The sequence below is a fragment of the Odocoileus virginianus genome, chromosome 31, assembly GCF_023699985.2.
Source record: "Odocoileus virginianus isolate 20LAN1187 ecotype Illinois chromosome 31, Ovbor_1.2, whole genome shotgun sequence".
NCBI lineage: Eukaryota > Metazoa > Chordata > Mammalia > Artiodactyla > Cervidae > Odocoileus > Odocoileus virginianus.
This window is the reverse complement of record NC_069704.1, coordinates 1,373,836-1,381,658: the sequence shown is the minus strand read 5'-3', so window position 1 is coordinate 1,381,658 and position 7,823 is coordinate 1,373,836.

Sequence of the window (7,823 nt, the reverse complement as noted above, 5' to 3'; positions counted from 1 at the left end):
TGCACAAGCAAAATAGGAGGGACAGAGGGAAAGAGACTCCCGTGGAAGGGCAGGGTCGCCCCAGGGCCAGCAGCTGATGGGCGGGCTCGAGCCTGGGGGACCCTGACTGGAGGGAAGAGCCCTTGGCGCCAGACTCCCGGGCGCAGGTCTCGCCTCTGGGCTGAGCTGGCGGTCTGAATGAACCTGTGGCTCCGTAAACCCCGTGTGGGGGGCAGTTTGGGGCGAGGGTCACGTGAGAGCCGGGAGGCTGCACCTTACGGGCCTTCAGGGAGTTCCTGGCGGTTCTCTCTCCCCATCTCACGTTCCTCCTCCCCTCCTCTGCGCGGAGACAGCCCTCGGGGTCTCCTGAGCCTGCTCGAGGCCCCTGGAAGCCCCACGCTGCAGAGCCGTGGTCCTTCTCTCGCTTTCCTCCTCGGCTTCCTCCGTGGGGGCAGCGGTCGGGGGTCCTGACCCTCTGAGCGAGTTTTTGCAGGGGGACGCTCCCCGGTTGTAACCAGACGCCCCAGGTGCAGGATGGTCTGGGGGTGACAAGGGCTGGGTGGACTCGGGGAGGGCGGTCGTGGTCCTCGAGACCCCCCGGCAGGGGCCGCCAGCTGCCCTGCTGGGCCCTGTGGGTGCCGGCCCGGGCTGAGGCCAGCGCAGGGAGGAGAAGCCGGGAGAGGCCTGACCCGGGCGGGCCCCTGGGTCCGTGTCCAGAGCAGGGTCTCCCCTGCCGCTGCCGGGGCAGGCCCTCCGCGCGCCAATCTCGCTCAGCTCCCGGTCACTTTTTTTCTGGAAGGCAGCTGCACATTTGGTTTCATGGACTGTGATGCATTGAGAACAGGAGAACGGGGTCCCGGTGGGCCTCCGGTGGACGGCCAGCCCCCCCGGCCCTGCCCAGCTCAGGGGGCTCAGCGAGCCTTCCTCCGTCTGTCCTCCAGCATCGCGCCCCCAGGCCTGAAGCTTCTGGCGGCGCTGACCGCAGCCGAGTCCTCGCTGGTGGCCTGGGAGGCCGGCGAGGAGGGACTTCATTATCGCTCAGAGAGTGTGGAGGGAGCTGCTGGCAGCGCCTCATTGTTTTTGCACTTTGAATTAAACCCGGAGTTCTTTCCTACAGAACGGAAAGCACTCAACTTCTCGTTCCCCCACTTACAGCTCCTGGTTCCCAGACGCTGGTCTAGGAAGTAGGTGCTCGTTACTAAGCTGCTCATTCCCAGACGCTGGTCTAGGAAGTAGGTGCTCGTTACCAAGCTACTCATCCCCAGACGCTGTCTAGGAGCTAGGTACTCGTTACTAAGCTACTCATTCCCAGACGCTGGTCTAGGAAGTAGGTGCTCGTTACTAAGCTGCTCATTCCCAGACGCTGGTCTAGGAGCTAGGTGCTCGTTACTAAGCTGCTCATTCCCAGACGCTGGTCTAGGAGCTAGGTGCTCGTTACTAAGCTGCTCATTCCCAGACGCTGGTCTAGGAGCTAGGTGCTCATTACTAAGCTACTCATTCCCAGACGCTAGTTGAGGAAGTAGGTGCTCATTACTAAGCTACTCATTCCCAGACGCTGGTCGAGGAAGTAGGTGCTCGTTACTAAGCTACTCATTCCCAGACGCTGGTCGAGGAAGTAGGTGCTCGTTACTAAGCTACTCATTCCCAGATGCTGGTCTAGGAAGTAGGTGCTCGTTACTAAGCTACTCATTCCCAGATGCTGGTCTAGGGGCTAGGTACTCGTTACTAAGTTACTCATTCCCAGATGCTGGTCTAGGCAGTAGGTGCTCGTTACCAAGCTACTCATTCCCAGATGCTGGTATAGGAGCTAGGTACTCGTTACTAAGCTACTCATTCCCAGATGCTGGTCTAGGAACTAGGTACTCATTAGTAAGCTACGCATTCCTCGATGCTGGGTTGCTCTGAAGGTGCTTGTTTCTGTGTTACAAAGACAGTGAACATTCAATGCAAATTGAACAGCAGCCAGTTTTCTCAGGTACACTTCTGGTTGGATTGCAGAGCTCAGAACTTGCGTGTAGGGTCCCACCCAGCAGGAAGGACAGTGGTGCCCATGTCCAGCCCACGACCACCTGGCCCTGGGGCCTGGCCGAGCCTGGGACGGGAACTGGGTTGCCCGTGTCATCGGGCTCCCCGTAGAAGCCACGAGGCCTCCCAGGACAGGGCTTGGCTCTGCTAGATTTCAGCCCCTCACCCGGAGGTGCGGACTTTCCCTGGACCCAGACCGACCTTCGAGGCTGGAGAGGGAGCAGAGGGATCTGACCGCGGATGTCAGACCTACGGCCATTGCTGTGGCTGTAGGCAGGCCCGGCTCCCCCCTTCCCAGCCTGGGCCCCAGCACCTATGGTCTCCGGTGACCCTGACCTGTGGACAGCATGCTGGGGGATACGAGGCCTGAATGGCCGAGGTGTCCAGTGTCGCCCCAGGAGCCCAGCTGTGCGGGGCTGGACTCGGAGGCAGGAGGCAGGGCGGGTGCTCCCCCAGGTCTCCCCAGGATTCACAGACTCTCGCTGTGCGGGGCTGCCTGCTCCTCACTGGAGAGAGGGCAGAGCTCCCGGGACGGAGGTTGGTACAAGGTTCTCTGAGGTGGTGCGTGTGGAAGATGCAGCTTCCACAGGGGCTTCACGCATCACCTGCGGGTCTGAGGGCAGCTGCCCCTCGCTCTCGGGAGCCTGGCTGCAGGTGAGGTGTAGGTGGTGAGGGGCCGGGGTGAGGGAACCCGGCCCCGCTGGCCGGGGGGACCCTCATGTGGTTTTCCCGCATCCTCTAGAACTGCTGTGAGTGTACAAGGAGGGATATAAACCGAGGACGCTGCCCTCCGGATGTGGCTCCACGCGAGAGTCCAGAGGAGCAGTGAAGTCTGAGCTTGGACCGACTAGGGGCCCTGGCATCGGGCAGACCAGTGGACTGTGGGCAAGGACATGTGCCTCGCTTTCCACCCCCGTCAGCCTGAACTGCGGTGACCAGCCTCACCCGCCCACTCTGCAAGCAGAGACCGTGTGGGCACCGGAGCTGACTCCCGGAAGTGCTGGAGAATCCAGCACAGGTGGTGACGGTTGCAGAACAGATGGGCCTCAGCCCCAGCCTCAGGAGTGGCCCCGGGGCAGCAGGCAGCCCCCCAGGGTGGAGGACAGGTACCCCACACCTGGAGGACCAGCTCTCCCAGCTGCAGGCAGAGGGCGCGAGGGTCGGGGCGCGGCCTCCCCCGCCCTCTCTGCTCACAGCAGCTGCTTCAGTCCTGGCAGCTTCTGCCGCTCAGAGCTCGGAACACATCCCGCTCCTCATCCAGCGGCCCTGCTCCTCATGGAGCCACCTGGTCAGTGCTCAGTGAGAGGGCCCCACCAGTGAGCGTGCGCGTGCAAGAGTGAGTGCACAGGCGTGTGCACGAGCGTCCACATGTGCAGCACATGCACACCACACACGTGCATGCGTGCACACATGTGTGTCTGCACATACATAGGTGTGTCTCCTCGTCACTTTGTCACATACTTTTATCATATATAACATATACATCCTATATACAATTTATCATGTATTTTTCACCTACATGCCTGACCCTCACATCTGTGGTTAAAATTTCCCACTCCATCCTTCACTCAAATGTCCCCCCTTCGCTGCCGGGGTTTTGTCTGATCCTGAGGCCCCCTCTTGGGGGTTCTGCTGCCCTGCTGGCCCCTTGGACACAGCACTCACAGCGGCTTGTGCCGCTGTCTGTGTATCTGACTCATGACTAGAGACTGAGGTTCACAGAGAGGACTGGGTCTGAATCATTTTCGCATCTTCAACAATTACTGCAATGTCTGGGGCATAGGAGATGCTCAGAGAATAAATAAAATAATGAATAAACGAAGTTAATAAAATTACTACATAAATAATAGATGGAAAAAGTACATTACTGGTAAACTCTTACCTTGAGTGTAGGCACAGAATAAACTCGGAGAAATAATGCCTGTATGTTAGCACAAAACATCAGGTAAGTCAGACAGTGATTCAGCTCCGTGTTAGATCAGGGTCCTTATGAATTCCTGTCATGTACCCACCCAGAAAGCACGTGCTGGACTTGGTTCAGAACCACCCTGAAGCATCTGTGAGAAGTCACAGACACACAGGACAAATGCAGATCTTAGGTGTGCGGCTACACGTGGTGAATGGTCACAGACATGTGCACGCGTGGTGAATGGTCACAGGCACATGCACGCATGGTGAATGGTCACAGACATGTGCACGTGTGGTGAATGGTCAAAGGCATGCACACACGTGGTGAATGGTCACAGACATGTGCACGCGTGGTGAATGGTCACAGGCACGTGCACGCGTGGTGAATGGTCACAGACGTGCACATGTGTGGTTAATGGTCACATGCACGCACATGCATGGTGAATGGTCACAGGCACATGCACGCATGGTGAATGGTCACAGACATGTGCACGTGTGGTGAATGGTCACAGGCGCACGCACGCGTGGTGAATGGTCACAGACGTGTGCACGTGTGGTGAATGGTCACAGGTGTGTGCACGTGTGGTGAATGGTCACAGGTGTGCACACGTGTGGTGAATGGTCACAGACGTGTGCACGCGTGGTGAATGGTCACAGGTGTGCGCGCGCGTGGTGAATGGTCACAGGTGTGCACACGTGTGGTGAATGGTCACAGGTGTGCACACGCGTGGTGAATGGTCACAGGTGTGCACACGTGTGGTGAATGGTCACAGACGTGTGCACGTGTGGTGAATGGTCACAGACACGTGCACGTGTGGTGAATGGTCACAGGTGTGCGCACGCGTGATGAATGGTCACAGGCACGCGCACGCGTGGTGAATGGTCACAGGCGTGTGCACACATGTAACCAGTTGAGATGCAGAACCTGTCCCCAGACACATGAAAGAAGACCTCACCTTGCACTTCTTCGGAAGACAGACCCACCAGGGCGACTTTTCTCGACTGGGGCTGTGGTTGTGAAGGAAGCTTCTAGCTGGTGTGGGGCTGCAGTGTGGTGAGACCCGTCTGTACCCCCCCCCCCCCACCTGGTGCTCTGGGGACTGGGCTGGCTCCTGCTGCGTATGGAAGTGTGTCCTCCTAAAGGTCGCTGAAGTCCTCATCCCCAATGCCCGCGAATGCGGCCTTACTTGGAACTGGGACCATTGAAGGTATAATCAAGTCTAAACGAGGTCACTAACTGTGCGTGCACGCTCAGTTGTATCTGACCCTGTGACCCGACGGACTGTAGCCCGCCAGGCTTCTCTGTCCAGGGAATTCTCCAGGAAGAATACTGGAGTGGGCTGCCATTCCCTCCTCCAGGGGCTCTTCCCAACCAGGGACCGAACCCGTCTCCTGCGTTAGCAGGTGGGTTCTTTACCACTGAGCCACTATGGAAGCCCTAGAGGAGATCATTAGGATGGCCCTAACTTCAACAACGAGTGTCCTTGTAAGACCCAGACACACACCCGCAGGGAGAGAGCCGTGTGAGGCTGAGGCAGCGGCGGGCTGGCCTGGCCGTGACCCGGGAATGCAGGGGTGGCTGCCTGGGACCAGAACCTGGTGAGAGGCATGGACACCCTCTCCAGCCCTTAGAAGGAACCAAACCTGCAGAGATCTCGAGCTAGGACTTCTAGCCTCCAGAGCTGTCAGAAAACACTTTTCTGTTGTGTCAGCTGCTGAGTCTGCAGGGCTTGCTGAGGGCAGCCCTGGGAAGCCAGGACAGACCCACAGTCCCTGCCTACAACCGCTGACATCTCTCCTTGCTTCTTGAGAACCGTATCACAGACTTTTTCTTTGCTCAGATTCATGAATAATGGGTAACTGTGGGTGTGATGAAACATCTAGTTTCACAGGGCTAAGGGCCTGAGGTCATCCCAGTGCTTCCGGAGGGCCTGCTAATGAGGACTCAGCTGTGCTGCCTGTTTGGTGATGCTCCCCCAGACAAGGGTTTACTCATAACGGCAGTAATGCAAAACAAAAACAAAAAAACATGCTTTCTATTTACTGAGTGTCCTAAAACAGGAGGGTGATGTGAAATTCTTACTTCCTGGGCCACCTTCTTAGGTGCCTCCGGCACGCTCTTGCCCCAGCACTGTTTCCTAGTTTTCTCTATGTAGCCGGCCTGCTGCCTTCCGTGGGGTCTCACAGAGTCGGATGCGACGGAGCGACTGAACAACGAGACCTAGCTGGGCTCCTTCAGGGAGTCTTCCTCCCTCACTCAGGAGCTTTCCGAAGGATGGGGGTCGCCACAGTCCCCTCATGTGGTCTAAGGACATCACTCGTTCTCTCTGTGGAGGACATGCTTTCTAGACTGTGCTGGCCGTGAGCGTGGACGCCAGTCACTCCTTCAGCTATTTGGCAAGTGTTAGCTGGGCATCTGCCGGAACTCCAGAATGCTATCCAGCTGTGGGGAGAACGCCAAGAAGCCCCCATGGCTCCTAGAAAGCACACATTGTGGTTGGACTGGAACAATCTATAGAGCTCACATGCAGAAACTTTTTGAACAATTCTACAATCTTCTGTGGATTTTAGAAGCTCGTTTTTGAAATGTCTTCTGATCATATCAGTATCATTCAGGATATAACACATTTTGTTCCTTGAAAAGGAATTTCTGTTGCCTCCTGGGGTGGATATTTCATAGAGTTGGAATCACCATCAGCTGAAGGTCACAATGCAGAGTGTGGCACTGGGGACTTCTTTGTCATCATGATGCTTTTATAAACATCAGCTGGACCGCTGTACTTATAAGGCTGAGTGTGGTTCTGTGACATTGTTTAGGCTGAAAATGTTGGATCATAGTGAGATCAGATAGTAAGATCATAGTAAGATCATAGTAAGATCATAGTAAGATCACAGAGAGCTTAGCCATCAAGGACAGACATTTATAAAACAGAATTGGCACAACTGGCAAAGAAACTCTTGTTCTTCCCATGAAAGCCAAGTAGTCTCATAACTACATCTGCACTTCTCAGTCATGCATTTCTACTTGTACTTGTCACGGCTTCGTTGACATTTTTTCTAAGATTAACCCTCTACCTTCCTTCTGTCATCAGGGATGAAGTACACGCAACCTCCAAGGGGAGACACTTTGAGTAACAAACTTTCCAAACCTCCTTTCCACATGGATCATTCTCTCTTACACGTGCAGAATCCATAGCTGAGAATTAAAATATGTCTATGCTATGCTACTCCATGACTGCCTGAATAGTTCAAGTTGCCCACAAGTCACCTGATTTTAAATGCTCTTATGTTATTTCGGAAGATAAACCTGTTCTTTTCTCACCATCCGCACAAGCACATGAGGAATTCCTGGACTGAAAACCCTTAACGGAGCAGGTATTTGTCTGAAACATATTCTCAAATTTAAAGGTTGTCAATATCATCCAACAGAGATCAGTTCTCTCTATGGACCTTCTCATACCACCGTGACTTTCCAAGAAAAGCAGGCTCTGTGTTTAAGCTTTTGCCCTTCTGCCTGCTCTCCTGGAATCGCATCTCTCCCCAGTGTTCCCACAAACACCTGAAGATCATTTCCACTGCCCTTCCTGCCTCTCGTGAGCCCCATCCTCATTGCATCCTGTGTCTTCTTCTGCCCCGGCACTTGGTGGCACGTATTTGCCGATGCATTCACATGTCCCTTGGGTGCCCCAAATGCCTTCATAGCAGGAACGAGGTCTCGACGGCACAAGTGGCTGCACCGTGACAACACGTGACCGGTGAGAGGAGCACGTGTACGTTCTCTCGATGGACCAGTGAGTTCCGGAGTGGGGGGTGTAGAGCCCCCAAGGTGTCCTGCAGTGACTGTTGCAACAGGTAGATTGTGGAAGTAAAAAATTTACAGACGGATCCATCTTGATCATCTACTATGTGTC